Source organism: Gorilla gorilla, chromosome 1 (assembly GCF_029281585.2).
Source record: "Gorilla gorilla gorilla isolate KB3781 chromosome 1, NHGRI_mGorGor1-v2.1_pri, whole genome shotgun sequence".
NCBI lineage: Eukaryota > Metazoa > Chordata > Mammalia > Primates > Hominidae > Gorilla > Gorilla gorilla.
The window spans coordinates 190,495,708-190,514,087 of NC_073224.2; the positions used below are offsets into that span (position 1 = coordinate 190,495,708).

The window sequence follows — 18,380 nt, forward strand, 5'->3', positions numbered from 1 at the left end:
GTCCATCAAAGACAAAAAAAGAATTTTAAATGAACAAAGCCTGCAAGAAGTTTGGGACTATGTTAAGCATCCAAACCTAAGAATAATTGATGTTCTTGAGGAAGAAGAGAAATCTAAAAGTCTGGAAAACATTATATTTGAGGGAATAATCAAGGAAAACTTCCCCAGCCTTGCTAGAGATCTAGACATCCAAATACAAGAAGCTCAAAGAACGCCTGGGATATTTGTTGCAAAAACATCATCACCTAGGCACATAGTCATCAGGCTATCTAAAGTCAAGATGAAGGAAAGAATCTTAAGAGCTATGAGACAAAAACGTCAGGTACCCTACAAAGGAAAACCTGTCAGATTAACAGCAGATTTCTCAGCAGAAACCCTGCAAGCTAGAACGGATTGGGGTCCTATTTTTAGCCTCCTAAAACAAAACAATTATTAGCCAAGAATTTTGTATGCAGTGAAACTAAGCTTCATAAATGAAGGAAAGATACAGTCTTCTAGATAAACAGATGCTGAGAGTATTCACCACTACCAAGACAGCACTACAAGAAATGCTAAAAAGAACTCTAAGTCTTGAAACAAATCCTCAAAATACACCAAAATAGAACCTCCTTAAAGCATGAATCTCACAGGACCTATATAATAATAACACAATGAAAAGAAAAAAACAAGGTATTTGGGCAACAAATAGCATGATGAATAGAATAGCACCTCACATCTCAATCCTAACATTGAATGTAAGTGGCCTACATGCTTCAATTAAAATGCCAATACAAAATGGCAAAACGGATAAGAATTCACCAACCAAGTTTCCACTATCTTCACGAGACTCACCTAACACATGAGGACTCACATAAATCTAAGGAAAAGGGCTAGAAAAAGATATTCCATGTAAATGGATATCAAATGTGAGCAGGGATAGCTATTCTTAGACAAAAAAACTTGAAAACAACAGTAGTTAAAGAAGGCAAAGAGGGACATCATATAACGATAAAAGGACTAACCCAAAAGGAAAATATCACAATCCTAAATACATATGCACCTAACACTAGAGCTCTCAAATTTATAAAATAATTACTACTAGACCTAAGAAATGAGGTAGATAGCAACACCGTAATAGTGGGGAACTTTAATACTCCACTGACAGCACTATATAGGTCATCAAGACAGAAAGTCAACAAAGAAACAAATGGACTTAACAGATATTTACAGAACATTCTACCTAACAAGTGCAGAATACACATTCTATTAATCAGCACGTGAAACATACTCCAAGATGGACCATATGATAGGGCACAAAACAAGTCTCAGTAAATTTAAGAAAATCAAAATTGTATCAAGTACTCACTCAGACCACAGTGCAATAAAATTGGATAAGTAACCTGCTCCTGCATGATCACTGGGTCAACCATAAAATCAAGATGGAAATTTAAAAAATTATTTGAATTGAAAGATAATAGTGACACAACCTATCAAAACCTCTGGGATATAGCAAAAGCAGTGCCAAGAGAACTATTCATAGCAATAAATACCTACATCAAAAAGTCTGAAAGAGCACAAATAGACTTTCTAAGGTCACATCTCACAGAACTGGGGAAATAAGAACAATCCAAACCCAAAGCCAGCAGAAGAAAAGAACAAAGATCAGAGCAGAACTAAATGAAATTGAAGGAAACAAACAAAAAATACAAAAAATAAATGAGACAAAAAGCTGGTTCTTTGAAAAGATAATGAAATTGGTAGACCTAGCAAGATTAACCAAGAAAAGAAGAGAGAAGATCCAAAAAAAATCTCAGTTAGAAACGAAATGGGAGATACTACTACTGATACAGCAGAAATACAAAAGCTCAGTTAGAAATGAAATGGGAGATACTACTACTGATACAACAGAAATAAAAAAGATTATTAAAGGCTACTATGCACACTTTTATGTACATAAACTAGAAAACCTAGAGAAGATAGATAAATTCCTGGAAATATACAACCCTCCTAGATTAAACCAGGAAGATATAGAAACTCTGAATAGACCAATTACAAGTAGCGAGATTGAAATGGTAATTTAAAAATTGCCAAACCAAAAGAAGTTCAGGACCAGATAGATTCACAGCTGAATTCTATCAGACATTCAAATAAGAATTGGTACCAATCCTATTGACACTATTCCACAGGCTAGAGAAAGAGAAAATGCTTCTTAAATCATTCTATGAAGCCAGTATCACCCTAATACAAAAACGAGAGAAGCAATTAACAAGAAAGAAAAGAAAAGGAAAGAAAGAGAAAGAAAGAAAAGAGGAAGGAAGGAAGGAAGGAGCCAATATCCCTGATGAACATAGATTCAAAAATCCTCAACAAAATATTTGCTAACCGAATCCAACAGCACATCAAAAAGATAATCCTCCATGATCAAGTGGCTTTCATACCAGGGATGCAGGGATGGTTTCACATCTGCAAGTCAATAAATGTGATACACCACATTAACACAATTAAAAACAAAAATCACCTGATCATCTCAATAGACACAGAAAAAGCATTTGACAAAATCCACCATCCCTTTATGATTAAATCCAGCATCCCTCAGCAAAATCGACATAGAAAGGACATACCTTAAGGTAATAAGAGCCATTCATGACAAACACACAGCTAGCATTGTACTGAACAGGGAAAAATTGAAAGCATTCTCCCTGAGAACTGGAACAAGACAAGGATGCCCACCTTCACCACTTCTATTCAGCAAAGCACTGGATGTCCTAGTCAGAGCAATCACACAAGAGAAGGAAGTAAAAGGCATCCAGATCAGTAAAGAGGAAGTCAGATTGTCACTGCTTGCTGATAATATGATTGTATACCTAGAAAATCCTAAAGACTCATCTAAGAAAACACCTAGACCTGATAAATGAATTCAGTAAAGTTTCAGGATACCAAATTAGCGCACACAAATTAGTAGCACTGCTATACACCAACAGTGACCAAGCTGAGAATTAAATTAAAAATTCAACCCCTTTAACAATAGCAAAAAATAAAATAAAATACTTAGGAATATACCTAAACAAGGAGGTGAAAGACCTCTGTAAGGAAAATTACAAAACACTGCTGAAAAAAGTCATAGATGACACAAACAAGTGGAAACACATTCCATGCTAATTGATGGGTACAATCAATATTGTGAAAGAGACCATACTGCCAAAAGCAATCTACAATTCAATGCAATTTCCATCAAAATTCTACCATCATTATTCACAGAACCCGTAAAAACAATCCTAAAATTCATATGGAGCCAAAAACGAGCCGAAAACAAGACTAAGCAAAAAAAACAAATCTGGAGGCATCACTTTACCTGACTTCACCCTAAACTATAAGGTCATAGTCACCAAAACAGCATGGTAGAGGTATAAAAATAGGCACACAGATCAATGGTACAGAACAGAGAAGCTAGAAATAAAACCAAATACTTACCGTCAATTTATCTTTGGCAAAGCAAACAAAAACATAAAGTGGGGAAAGGACACCCTATTCAACAAATGGTGCTGGGATAATTGGCAAGCCACTTGAGAAGAATGAAACTGGATCCTTATGTCTCACCTTGTACAAAAATAAACTAAACATGGATCAAAGACTTAAATCTAAGACCTGAAACTATAAAAATTTTGGAAGATAACATCAGAAAAACCCTTCTAGACAGTGACTTAGGCAAAGATTTTGTGACCAAGAACCCAAAAGCAAATGCAACAAAAACAAAGATAAAAAGATGGAACCTAATTAAACTTAAAAGCTTCTGCACAGCAAAAGAAATAATCAGCAGAGTTAACAGACAACTCAGAGAGTGGGAGAAAATGTTCACAGTCTGTACATCCAACAAAGGACTAATATCCAGAATATACATAGAATTCAAACAAATCAGCAAGAACAAAAACAATCTGGGCTGAGGTAATGAATAGACAATTCTCAAAAGAAGATATACAAATGGTTAATGAGCATATGGAAAAATGCTCAACCTCATCAATTATCAGGGAAATGCAGGTCAAAACCACAATGCGATACTATCTCACTCCTGCAAGAATGGCCATAATCAAAAAATCAAAAAATAATAGATGTTGACATGGATGTGGTGAAAAGGGGACACTTTTACACTGTAGTTGGGAATGTAAACTAGCACAACCACTGTGGAAAACAGTGTTAAAGAACTTAAAGAACTAAAAGTAAGTTTACCGTATGATCCAGCAATCCCACTACTAGGTATCTACCCAGAGGAAGAGAAGTCATAATAAGAAAATGATACTTGCACATGCATGTTTATAGAGCATAATTTGCAATTGCAGAAATATGGAACCAGCCCAAATGCTCATCAATCAATGAGTGGATAAAGAAAATGTGGTATATATATATATAGCATGGAATATTACTCAGCCATAAAAAGAAACAAAATAGTGGTATTCACAGCAAACCAGATGGAATTGGAGACTATTATTCTAACTGAAGTAACTCAGGAATGGAAAACCAAACATCGTATGTTCTTGCTCATAATTGGGAGCTAAGTTATGAGGATGCAAAGGCATAAAACTGATACAATGGACTTCGGGGCTCAGAGGAAAAGGGTAGGAGGGGGGCGAGGGATAAAAGACTCCACATTGGATACAGTGTACAATGCTTGGGTGATGGGTGCACCAAAATCTCAGAAATTGCCACTCAATAACATTCATATAAGCAAACACCATGTGTTACCAGAAACCTGTTGAAATAAAAAATAAATTTAAAATAAATAAATAAATTGCCTCACACAGGAAAAATAAATAAATAAATGATGGAAACTACTTATAATGTAATAACTGACTCTAATGCCTTAAAATTTCAAGCCAGGACACTTGGGGTAGTTGTAATAAATCAAAAGTAAAATATGCTTCATTAAACAAAGGCTCTCAAAGAGCCTCTTGAACCTCTAGAAATGGATGGCCAGAGGGCCTTGCAGCTGTTCGTGCATACAATGATTCATGGTCTAAAATCCTTATCAAATGTAGGTTTGCAGGAAGTAAAGAAGGCCTGACAAGGCTCTGTTTAAATTCTATTTCTAGGCCTGATTTTCAGAGAGTTCCTCTCCAAGATGAAGGGAGTATCCCTAGCCTGAGTTTCAACACTCACTCAACACTATCTGGTGCTTACTGAGCTGACTTCCAAATTAAAGACTTGGAAGATGAAGGTGTGAGCAGAAAGGGCGGGAAGCTCATTTAAAAGAAAAGCAGGACTCCAGTATTTTTATCTTTACTTTGATTGATTGATAATGTGTGATTTGAATGTTAGCCAGTAGGCTCTCTTGGAAGTTGGAGATGTAGTAGTGAATAAATCAAAGTTCTTGCCCTCATTATCTATAGACAATGCTGCAAAGAAAAGAAAAAGTAAGGTAGAAATAATAACTGGTTAAGTAAGGGAAAGGGAACTATTTTAGAAAGAATGTATGCAGAGAGTATAGCCAGTACCAAGACCTTGGGAGGTAAAAGTTTGATGTGTTCAAAAACAGTGAGGTAAGTGTGGTTGAACACAATGAGCAAAGGGAAGGTAGCAGGAGATGAGGTATAAGAGACTGGCAGATAAGAATATAAGAGATGGCTAGATAATATGAAGACTTTTAGGCCATAGCAAGGAATGTGGATTTTCCTCTAAACATAATGTGAAGCTAGACATAAGCTGATTTATAATGCACTGTAAGTGGGACAACAGTAGCATAGAGAGGTCAATTTGGGGACTGTTTCAGCATTCTATGAAAGAAAAGATAGTAACCTGGACTAGAGGAGAAGCAATGGAGATGGTAAGGAAATTGTTCAGTTTGGGATTTATGTTAGATGTTGAATTTAAGAGAATCTAGAGAGAGTGCTAGAATTAAGGTGGTAAAATTATGATCAGCCAAAATAACAATAACTAATTTCTATAGTGCTATATATTTTACAAAGTGCTTTTTAAAATGCCATTTCATTTTAACTGTTAGACAAATATTTTCACCCCAGCTTTATAGATGAGGTAATCCAAAGTAAGAGATATTACTTGATTTTCTCAAGGTCACAGAAATACTAAGTAGAGAAGTTTGAACAGACACTTAATTTTGCCTATGTCTGAATTCTGTGCTCTCCTCTCTGTACTTCATGACATCAGGTAACATATATACATACTTTTCATACATACATACATATGTACATAGATTTGGAGGTAAATGCAGTGACTAAGCAGTGATTAAGCACAAAAGCTTTGATATCAGGCTGCCTGTGTTTGTAACCACCTTTTAGCTAGATGATCTAGGAAAAGTTACTTAACCTCTCTTTAAAATAGAGTAATAATATTACCTACTATAGAGGGTTGATAGTGATAGAAAATATCTTAGTTCAGAGTCCAGCCCAGAGAAACAATTCAATAAACTTGGTGAATATGATTATAAATGTTTGCATAGCAAGATAGTAAATTCATACTTATTAAGGCATGCCATACTATTTTAGCAAGTTACTGTGGCTTTAGTAACATCATGTATATAGAACAACCACACTGGTCTCTATTGTGTAGCTGGACACTAACTTATGAGACTTATGAGACTCAGACTTCCCTAATGACAAGGACCACGTTATACTCACTTCTGTAACCCTTATCAACCCTCACCCTAGCATTCAGAAAATATTGTACATACTCCCTTAAGTACTTAATGAATTGAAATTGAGTTCATTTGAAGGGACAATGTAGGCAGTTAATTATGTAGTATAATTTGAAGGACTCAAGAAAACTCCTCAATCCCAGCCCAAATTTTCTCTTAGTGTTAAACTTCTACCATGGAAGAACAGAATCTCAAAGTTGAAAAGAATACAGGAAAGCATAGAATATATTCATAAAGCCTTTAGCACCACATAGAATCTCCTCTGTATTGCCCAGCCTCTGCCTGGTTATCTTCAATTATAGGGAAATCCTGACTTCACAAGGAAGCCTGTTCCACATTTGGCCGCTCTTGGTATGAAGGTACTTCCCAGCACTGACTTGGAGTCAGCTTCCTTTTAACTTCATTCAGTAAACTTGGGGAACCATAAATAGTATCTGTGCAATTGAACAACTTCTCCAGGAGTTTATTTTGTTTCTGTTTGCCATCTCAATGCTCTGCTTGTTCCCTTCTTTTTCCTCAGGTTATGGAATATCGTTGTCTGATTGTTAAGCTTTCTTTGCCTTCTGTCACAAGTTGTAGTTTTTCCTTAAAAATTCCATCTCCTGAATTTCACATCTCCAGCAGCTTCAAGAAACCTGCATTTTAGGATTTAGTTTTTTTTCTCAAATTATTCCTCCATGCTGGCTGCTTTGAATGGGGGTACTGGAATAAATAGCTCCGGATAAATTTTAAAATCACTAATGAATTTTGGAATGCCCATGGACTGGTCATGTTCTATTACCAGAATTTAGAAATTTAGAAAGCTGAAAGGAATCAATGTGAGAGGCAGGACACTTGGCCTGTTGCTTAGATCTGCCTTCCATTTATTTTATAATATTGGAAAAAGCTGTCTTCTCATAGGTCCCAATTGATTCTGTTATCTGTAAAATACATGGCTCTGAGTTTAATATTCATTACCTCCTCTCTGATTCTATGTAAAAGGTTTGAGAAATTTTTAAACCTTCTATCAAGTTATATTAATTAAATGTTCTTTATCTGATTGGGCACATTTGAGGAGGCTGTAACTTTTTTCATTGTTTCATTTATGGTCAAACTCTGACATAAAAGAAAATGAGAAATTTTAATAGCAACATATCATTAACTTTATTGCCTTGAGAGCATGAGAAAGATTCTATTGTATTTATTTTATTGTTTTCCTTGCTTTTAGCTAAAGTTGATTGAAGGGGATGAAGTAGGGTTGAGTAGAGAGGGCTGAGGCTCTTATTTAGGAAGATTTCTGGAAAAGTGTCTTTGCCAGGTGCCACATCATACCATAACTTGGTAGCTGGGTAGTTCTATTAAATCTGTGGTACATCTGCTGTCTGTGAAAGAGTCATTATAGACGATATTTGTGGCATAATATTTGCAAACTTCTGATTGGAATTTAACAGTTTTATTTTCCCATTGTTAATGGCTTAGCAAGGATATAACACTATTTAAAAATCAGATCTTAAAGAATTTGTTAATGAATGGTGACATTGTATGGTTAATACCCCTTTAGAAGAAGAAGAAGTTTTGTTTGGTGGCATGACCTTAGTCACCTCATTCCATCTGTGTAGGATCAGTCATTTGCCTTTCATTCATAAACATTTATTAAGCACTTCCCCTTGCCTGGTTCACTGATAGATGCTGTGGATACACACATAACAATGGAAGAACTAATTCATTTTAAACTATATTTTTCTGGCATGAGCATCTACTATGTGCCTGACTATATTAGTGGCAGAAGGGATGGTAAAAATAAGTGCCTGCCAATGACCACCTTAGCAGGGCTTTCCCCTATGTCTCCTACACACACACAGCACAGTGCCTCACACAGAAAAGACACTCAGAAAACTCTTGGGAAAGGAATGAAGGCGTGAATGATAATTCCTTTAGGGGATCCTTGTCCTGTTTTTTCTGGGAACTAATCTTTAGTCTATAGTCAGAGAGCTCATAGTCAGAAGAGGAAACATGTTTTATGTGAGAAGTGCTAAAATAAGAGTCATAAGAATGAAGTAACAACAATTAATTCTGTCTATTAGAGTATCAGGGCAGAACATCTCAGGTAGATGAAATGAGAAAGATATAGAAGATGGTAATATAAAAATGTAGAAAATGAGAAATATGTAGAAGATGGTAAAAGCATGTACTGTGTGCTCAGAGACTATTGAACCCCCATGTAATCATCAGGTGGGGGTGGGAGAAGGAGTGACTGATGGGAAAATAACAGAAAATATCCCAGAAACACAGATTCGACAAGGTTTCAAATGCCTTATTAAGGAGTTTGACCTTGACCCACTAAGTGATGGGAATATATTAAAGAGTTTTAAGCACAGGATGATATCCTTATTAATATTTTCCAATTCACTCTAGCATTGATATGAAGTATGGATTGGAGTAGGGCAAGACTGGGGACAGGGACACCAATTAGTCCAGATAAGTATAGTAAAACGGTGTTAGCTGGGATGGAGGAAATGGACTCTGCCTTGAGCCAGAAGTGTAATCAAACAGATTTGGGCTGAAGAGAAATCCGAACGTTTTAATACTGCTGTGAAGGAACCAGTGGAGGTCATGTAATTGAAAATTGTGGGAGAGAGGGTATACAATTAGATAGAGGGAGGTCCTGGTGGAAACTGGACCGACTGGAATCCAGAACATTGGGTGAATGGTTAGTATTGGGCAAAAGGAGAGAAAAAAAGAGGATGTGATCCAAAGTTCTGTCTAATATTGTATATGTATGGATCTCAATACTTTTTTGCACTCACTTGTTCAGCCATCCTAACCTTCTCTACCAAATGTAGTTCTATTTTTTTTCTTTCTAAAAACAGCAGTATTCAGGTTCCCCAATGGGTGAGGTAATTTTTTCCTTTACTCTACAATTGTCTTTGAACACCTGTTCTGTACCAATTCTTATAATCAGCACTGAAGGTATAGTAGCAAATCAGACTCAATCTCTGCCCCTGAGGAGACCCTAGTCCATAAACGAATACAATTGTGTAAATAAGTCAGTGTACTAAAGGGTTACACATGTTTTAACAAAAGTTGGAAATAATTATTCCTACCAGGGTTTGGAGGTGGGGTGGTCAAAAAGGACTTCATAAAAGGCAGATGTGCCTGAGGTGAATTTTGAATGTATGACTGCCCTGGTGTTTGCTACTTTAGGGCAGTGTGGTAGGCCGAATTCTAAGATGCTCCCAAAAGACTCTCCCTCCTCTCCCGTGGTATATACTTCCTTTATAATTTCCTTTCCTTGAGTGTGGGTAGAATTTGTGAATATGATGATAAATCACTCTCTGTGATTATTTTGGGTTATATGGCAAAATTGATTTTTGCAAACATCAAAAAGGTCTCAAATCAATTATGCTTGAATAGGAATATTATCTAGGTGTGCCTAACCTAATCACATGAGTCCTTTAGATTTGGGTCTGGAAGTCAAAGATGGAGAAAGTCAGAGATTCAAAGCGCCACAAGAAGGATGTAGCATGCTGTTATTGGCTTGAAGATGGGCAGATTCATGAAGCAAGAAATTTGGGTGACCTCTAAGAGAGTCAAATATCTGGCAAACAGTAAGGAAATGAGTACTTCCATTCTACAAGCACGAGGAACTAAATTCTGCTAATAACAAGAATGTGCTTGGAAGCAGAATTTTTTTTCTTCTAGAGCCTCCAGCCCAGCTGATATCTTGATTTCATCTTTGTGATACTCTGAGTAGAGAATCCAGTCATATCATGCCAAATTTCTGACCTATAGAACTGGGAACTAATAAATGACTGTTATTTTAAACTGCTAAGTTTATGGTAATTTGTTACACAGCAATGGAAAACGAATACAGATGGCTTTGCAGCTGAGTATGCCCTGTTGAGACTTGGAGATTTGTTTTTTATAGAGCAAACTTGGAATCAGGCAGATTTACTGAAAGTTCCATTTTTTTCCTTGCAGATTATTCCTAAGTTACATAAATTCCATCATCTTTCTCCTAAAAGAATTGAGCCAAATATTTTCACTTTATGGTGGCAGCCAAATTAGACTATTCCTTTGAAAACTTCTTTTTGAAATAATAGTTACACAATGAATTTGAAGATGTTGTTCATTTTGCATTTTGTTGCTTTCTGCAGATTCCCAAAACTGTATGTTGAATGAATAAATGAATGACCCCATCAGACATTTCTGAAATACCTGAGAGAATTTTGATTAATCTCTCCAACTATGGGAACTATAGCCACTTGTGCAAGGCTTTGTAGTCAATCTAGAGCTTTGTCTACTATTTCCTATGTTGAGCTCTTCCAACTCTGCTCAGCTTTTAAATATTGGTATTCCTAAGAGTTCTGTTCTGAGCCCTCTGCTCTTCTCACTTTATCTCTTTTTATGAGTGTGTTTATCTTGTGCTATGGCTTTAGTGATTATTTATAAACTGATGACTTTTATACTTCTATTCCTAGCTTCATATCAGAGCCTGGGTAGAGCCAGGATTTAAATAGAGATCTTAGATTTTTCTAAACTCGTCTCTTTTCCCTTGATTGTTCTCTCCAGAGAATCCTAAATTGAGAAGGGGTTTCTAGCCAAGATAAAGAAACATTTTTACATCAAATATTTAAAAATTGAAACCAAAGGCATTAGTGGAAGATGATTTTTCCAAGAAATATTTCGTGTGTGTTGGCAGGTCTACCTGGCAGCCAGGTAAGGTGGCCCGTTTGCTGGGAGTAGATTCTGTGGCATTGCCTATAGTCAACATTCCCACATGATTCTGAAGTGCTCCCTCAATCTCTGAAGTATAATTTCAGATTTGTGCTGTGAAAGATGTAGTGCAAAAAGCCTGTGATGAACAGTTTGACTAAGAGATGAGGCTGTGTTATGAATAATGAGGATGAAGCTGTCTACAAGATTTTGAAGGGTGTAAAATACTAAACTGAGAAAGTGACCCTCTGGGAATGAGTAGATGAAACCGGAAATATATCCAGAAATTTAAAAAGTATAGGTTGGTTTTTCCAAGAAAAACCACCATACAACCTCTTGTACCTGTGTCTATGGGCTTGTGGCAGGCAATCTCTATAGTCAATGGCCACCTCCCAGAAAAGTTATCTGGGGATCCCATACCAATTTTAGTCTCCTGTCCCTCAGAAAATACAGCTGCTTCTCATAATGTCACATTATGTATTTTAAAGAAAGTATGGGCCCTTCCTGCCTCCTCTGCCCTATCCACAGCCTCTGAGGGAATATGCCTTCTGAGATGGACACACATGTTCCAATTTCAGCTAGCAAGTGAGGCTTTAGGCATTTCACATTTTAAAAATCTCATATCAATCAAATAATTCCCTCCATCTTAAGTGACTTAATTATATCTCAGATATCACTGTGACCACTCCTCCCTGTCAAAAAATCTTCTCAATTATAAATATCTTCCATTTAAAATACTCTCATGTAACACAGTATCTCAGAGAATGAGCTTTGGAGTCAAGTAGTACCAGGTTTAAATTCTACTTCAGGTACTTACTACATGTATAAGTTTAGTCATTTTATTTCCTTAATCTGAACCTCAGTTTACTCATCTATAAAATGGAGATATTATATATATCATCAGGTTTATAGTATTTATGTCTATATATGTATATCACAATTTAGTAATTCACCTTTGAAGAGACTTAATAAATTCATTTTACATTTATTCAGTTTTCAATTATTTTATAAACATTATTTATCCTTTTATTAATAACTCATTGTAAATAGTTACCGGTTTCATATATACTTGTATTAATTAACATACTTCAGTCTTAAATAGTATTCTTATCCCTTAAGTATTAATCATATATTTAAAATTACCCGAATTTAAGTCCCCACCTGTCTTAGTTATTTTCCGTCTTACATGTCCCAACCAAATCTTAAATAGCATTCATCTTAATTGTTCTACCTCAGTCTTAAATATGTTCTATTTCAAATTCCCATTTAAGTTTAAATAATCTTCACCATAAATACCATTTATACAGGACATCTGTTGTTTTAGTTTGCCAACATTCTTTTCTCCCTTCTGGTAATATCTTCTTACCTTTGTGGATTGGTGCCTTGCTCATGCCGTGTGGTTCTGATGAGATTTTCAGTTGTGGTATTCTACCCCTCCTAACACAGAGATTTCCATTTGACCTTGGCCTGACCTATTATGGTCCCTACTTCTCCTGGCCACAGTGATAAATAAAGTGATGTCAAGTTATCCATGCTAGAGCAATCAGTAAAAATCATCTGCTGAGACTTCATTCTGAATCGGGGAGAGACAAGTTTCTCTTTCTCTTTGAAGTATAAGCCATATAGAATGGAACCCTGCTGACAGTTGTTTCTCTTTCATCATGAAGGAGACGGGGAGAAGGAAGCCAACATAAACACAGAATCTGAAATCAAGTGGGGAGAGAGAGAGTTTTTAGGGCATTATTTGAGACCTTGATCCAGTTCTACCATTTGTTCTCCATAATTATGAGCACCAATACATAATTGTTAAAGCAAGTAGTTGGCTTTCTGTCATATGCAACAGAGATTTTTGATTAATACACATGTATTAATCTTAAAGTTATTTTTCAAATTTAGGTCTCTTACCTGAAGTTTTCTTCTGGAACTGGCCTCCATGATGGTCTCATAATTTAGTTTCTTCAGGCTGCTATGAGAAAATACCATTGACTCTTGCACTCAACTCCATAGCATCTATGCTCCTTCTCCCTCCCAATGGTGGAATGACACTCAGGAGCTAAGCAGAGTATCCTAGACCACAGTTCAAGATGGCTGGCTAGAGACATCTTGCCCTCTCCAGAAAGAAGAACCAAAATTATGAGCAGATAATCACACCTTGAATAGAATGTCTAGCAAATAATGCCAGAGTTCAGCAGAGAACTCATGGGGAACACCTGAGGCAAAGAAGGAGAAGGAATCAAGTAGAGGAATCCAAGATCAGCCAGAAACCCAAAGGGACTTGGTATTGTGAAAAAAGGATGAGAGAGCTTTAGCAGTCCACATCTCTGCTGCAGACTGCTGCTATCAAAACTGCATGAAAGTTCCTCTACCCTGACAAGCCCTGACACTAGCATGGGTGGTAATTTGGAGACTCCTCAAGAGCGTTGCACCAGACAGGGAACTCATGTTGGGTAACTCACTCTGCCCCACCCCACTCTGAGAACTAAGTGTCTGTGGCAGGTGCCATTTTGGGAGTGCAGGCATCATAGGACTACATTCAGTCCTGGGAACCACAGCCTGCATATATGCACATTCCAGGAGCTCCTGCTGACTTTCCTGTGTCTACTCAGAGGGCTGCAGCAACACAGCATTGGCTGGACCCAGAGCTGATGCAGGGAGTATTACCCTACCCACAGGCAGTATTAATCCCTGGGGAAAGGATCATAAAGTATAACAAAAAGGTATCTTCCAGAACAAAGGAAACCAAAGTATGCACTTTCCAGAGCCTGTGACCTCCCTGTTTGGGGCTGTGAGAAGTGACCTCATTCTAGCAGTGGCACAAACTTTGTACTTGGTTTTTTAAGCAGAGAATGAAATCCATAATTATGAGATTTTCTGACCATTGAGTGGCTTCTGTGCTCAGGCTCATGCATAGAGAACAAGAACCCTCTTCCCACTGCACACACCCAATTCTGTTGCCACTGGAGGCTGAGGTAGACAGGCTAGAGGGCTGCCTGTAAGAGGCTGTGAGTGGTGACTGTGACCCAACTGGCGGCATGGCCTCTGTCTGTGCCCAGGGATGAAGGATGGGGTCCCTGCCTCACTATGTGTGCTGTGGTTCTGCTGCCACAGAAAGCAGGAGAGCCTGAGAGCAGCATGCCTGAGGCTGTGGGTGACTTTGCACTATAGCCATCACCAACCAGAGAATGGGCTTTGGAGTCATGTAGTACCAGGTTTAAATTCTACCTCAGGTACTTCCTACGTGTATAAGTTTAGTCATTTTATTTCCTCAATCTGAGCTTGGGACACAGAGAGTCATCCCACCACTGCTACTGTCATCGTCCACACCAGGACATCCATGTGAATCACTCGGGAGGCCCAAGAATTGGACTCCTAGTACCTGACAAAACAAATGCCAGCATACACCACCCTGGGACATAAAGATAGGTATGCTTAGCCAACTGATGCCACAACTGGGGCCTGTATGCTGGTCCATCTGGCTTTCCAGTTCCCAGCACTACTTCATTACAGCCTCCACTAATAACTGCACCCTGATCCCCTGAGAAAATCACTGAAAGCACTAATAATGCTGTTCACAGCCAAGGAAATAATACAGAGTCTACATACACTACTGCACATACCCAGAATCAAAGCCAAAGTGCCCTACTGAACCAATACCACAGATACATTCTCAGGATAAAGTCCTCTCTGATAAAAGTAAATTCAAAAATAGGAGGAAGTGACTGTTAACACAAGGTTTGCAGATAATAATGTAAAGACATAGGAAACATGAAAAAGGAAATGTGACACTGCCGAAGGAATGTAACAATTCTCTAGCAATATATCTTAATTGAAAAGGAATATTTGAAATCCCAGATAAAGAATTGCAAAATATGGGCTGGGCATGGTGGCTCACACCTGTAATCCCAGCACTTAGGGAGGCCGAGGTGGCAGATCATTTGAGGTCAGGAGTTTAAGACCAGCCTGGCCAACAAGACGAAACCCTGTCTCTACTAAAAATGCAAAAATTGGTCAGGCATGGTGGCAGGCATCTGTATTCCCAGCTACTCAGAGGGCTGAGGCAGGAGAATCACTTGAACTCAGGGGACAGAGGTTGCAATGAGCCGAGATTGCACCACTGCACTTTAGCCTGGGTGACAGAGTGAGACTCTATCTCAAAACAATAAATAAATAAATAAAATAAAATAAATATGGATTTTAAAGAAGGTAAGTGAGATACAAAAGAATTCTGTAAAACAATACAAAGAAATCAGAAAAACAATTCAGGATATGAATGGGACATTTACCAAAGAGATAGGTATTTTTAAAAAGAACCAAATAGAAATTCTGGAACTGAAGAATTTATTCAAGACAATACAAAACACATTTGAAAACTTCGACAGTAGACTAGATAAGACAAAAGAAAGAATCTCAGAACTTGAACATAGGTCTTTTGAAATCACCTGGTTACACCAAAAGTAAAAAGAAAAAAGAAAGAAAAGAAAAATAAAGCAAAATGAGGAAGCCTTTGTGATATTTCAGATAACATAAAACAATTGAATATTCAAATTGTTGGCATCCTTGAGGGAAAAGAGACAAAGAGAGGATTAGAAAACCTATTTAAGGAAATAATAGATGAAATTTTTTCAAGTCTAGCAAGAGATTTAGACATTCAGATACAGGAGATTTAGGGATCCCCAGGCAGATACAATATTTAAAAAATTCTTCTTCAAGATGGAGTCAGACTGTTTAAAATCAAAGATAAAGAATGAATCCTAAAAACAAGCAAGAGAAAAGCACATAGTCACCTATAGAGAAAACTCCATTTTCAGCAGACATTTTATAGACCAGAAGAAAATGTAATGATGTATTCAAAGTGCTGAAAGAAAAAAAAAACTGTCAGCCATAATTACAAAGATTTTTTCCAGCAAAGAAATCTTTCATAAATGAAGAAGAGTTTTTCTCAGACAAGCAAATGATGAAAGAATTTGTTACCACAAGGCCAGCCATATAAAAATGCTCAAGGGAGTCCTAAACCTGGAAATGAAGGGACTACTTTTGCCATCATGAAAACACATGAAAGTAAAAAAAAGAAAAAAAAGAAGCTCACTGGTAAAGTAATCACACAAAGGAAGAAGAGAAAGGATGCAAATGGTGCCGCTACAGAAATCTATCAGAACAACAATCAATGTGAAATTGAAAGGAACAAAGAATGTATCAAACAAGGAGAAAACAATATGACAGAAGCAAAGACTCATATATCAATAATAGCCTTGAATGTAAACAGATTGTGTGCTCCAATTAAAAGGTATAGAATTGCTGGATGGATTATAAAACCTGATCCAACTATATGCTGCTTACAGGAAACTCATTTTACCAGTAAAATGCATATAGACTGGAAGTAAAGGGATGGAAAAAGATACTCCACACATGCAGAAACCAAAAGCAAGCAGGAGTAGCAATACTTGTAACAGATAAGACAGAATTTAAGTCAAGAACAGTAAAAAAAGAAAAAAAAGGTTATTACATAATGATAAAGGAATCAATCCAGCAAGAAGATATCTCCACTTTAAATATATATGCACCCAACACTGGAGCACTCAGATTCATAAAGCAAATATTGCTATAAGAATATTTAAGTCTACTTCTAAGGAGAGAGATAGACTGCAATAACAGTAGACGACTTTAACACCACACTCTCAACATTAGACAGATCATCTAGACAGAAAATCAACAACAAAAAAACACATTGGATTAAACTGGAGCTTATACCAACTGGCCTAACACATTTACAGAACATTCTATCCAAAACTACAGAATATACATTATTTTTTTCAACATATGGAACATTCTCCAAAATAGACCATATGTTAGGCCACAAAACAAACCTCAACAAGTTTAAAATCATTGAGATCATATCAAGTACCTTCTCAGACAACAATGGAATAAAACTAGAAAACAATACCAAGAGGAACTTTGGAAATGATATAAATACATGGAAATTACACCATGTAATCCTGAATTAGGTCAATGAAGAAATTAAAATAAAGCTAAAAAAATTTCTTGAAACAAATGAAAATGGAAGCACAATATAAGAAAACCTGTGGAGTAGAGCAAGAGCAGTGCTAAGAGTGAAGTTTATAGTAATTAAGTGCCTATATAAAACAAATAGAAAGATCACAAATCAGCAGCCTAATAATGCATCTCAAGGAGCTATAAAAGCAAGAACAAACCCAAATCAAAATTAAAAATATATATATAATAAAAATCAGAACAGATATAAATAAAATGGAGTCTTAAAACAATACAAAGGATCTCCAAAATGAAAGAACAAGGCTGGAGGCGTCACATTACCTGACTTCAAAATATATTATAAGATTATTGTATTGAAAAGAGCATGGTATTAGTATAAAAATAGGCACATAGATCAGTGGAACAGAATTGAAAACTCAGAAATGAAGCCACAGATGTACAGCCAATTGAACTATGACAAAACACACAAGAGCTTATAATGGGGAAAGGACACCTTCTTCAATAAATGTTGCCAGAAAAATTGGATAGCCACATGCAGAAAAATAAAACTGGGCTCCTATTTGTCACCATATAAAAAATCAACTGAAAATTGCTTAAAGACTTAAAAGTAAGATCTGAAATTATAAAAATATTGAAGAACATCTAGAGAAAACTTTCCTGGACATTGATCTAGGCAAATAATTTGTGACAAAGACCTCAAAACACAGACAGCAAAAATGAAAATAGGCAAATGTGACTTAATTATATTAAAAAGCTTCTTCACAACAAAAGAAATAACAGATTGAAGAGACAACTTGCTGAACAGGAGAAAATATTTGCAAATGATCTGATAAAGGACTAATATCCAGAATATACAAGGAACTCAAGCAATTCAACAGGAAAAAAGTAAATAATCTCATTAAAAAGTGGACAAAGGATGTGAATAGACATCTCTCAAAAGAAAACACACAAACAGCCAACAGTTACATTAATAAATGATCATCACTAATTGTTAGAAAAATGCAAATTAAAATCATAATGAGTTATCTTTACTCAAGTCAGAGTGGCTGTTATT

General features: G+C 36.5%; 1 protein-coding gene and 2 long non-coding RNA genes across 8 annotated transcripts in view; 2 read left to right on the forward strand and 1 right to left on the reverse strand.

Moving 5' to 3' along the window:
• LOC129524047 (uncharacterized) overlaps positions 1-13,524 on the reverse strand; it is a 68,041-nt gene extending 54,517 nt beyond the window's left edge. Inside the window, exons 1-2 of the long non-coding RNA XR_008667694.1 lie at positions 13,223-13,524; positions 12,684-13,020 (exon numbers count right to left, since the gene is read on the reverse strand). This is a non-coding gene — a long non-coding RNA (uncharacterized lncRNA). The remainder of the gene's footprint in view (positions 1-12,683; positions 13,021-13,222) is intronic.
• LOC101147269 (AGBL carboxypeptidase 4) overlaps positions 1-18,380 on the forward strand; it is a 1,515,476-nt gene that overhangs the window by 559,688 nt on the left and 937,408 nt on the right. The window lies entirely within an intron of this gene.
• LOC109024566 (uncharacterized) overlaps positions 1-18,380 on the forward strand; it is a 103,714-nt gene that overhangs the window by 10,750 nt on the left and 74,584 nt on the right. The gene's annotated exons all lie outside the window — the stretch shown is intronic.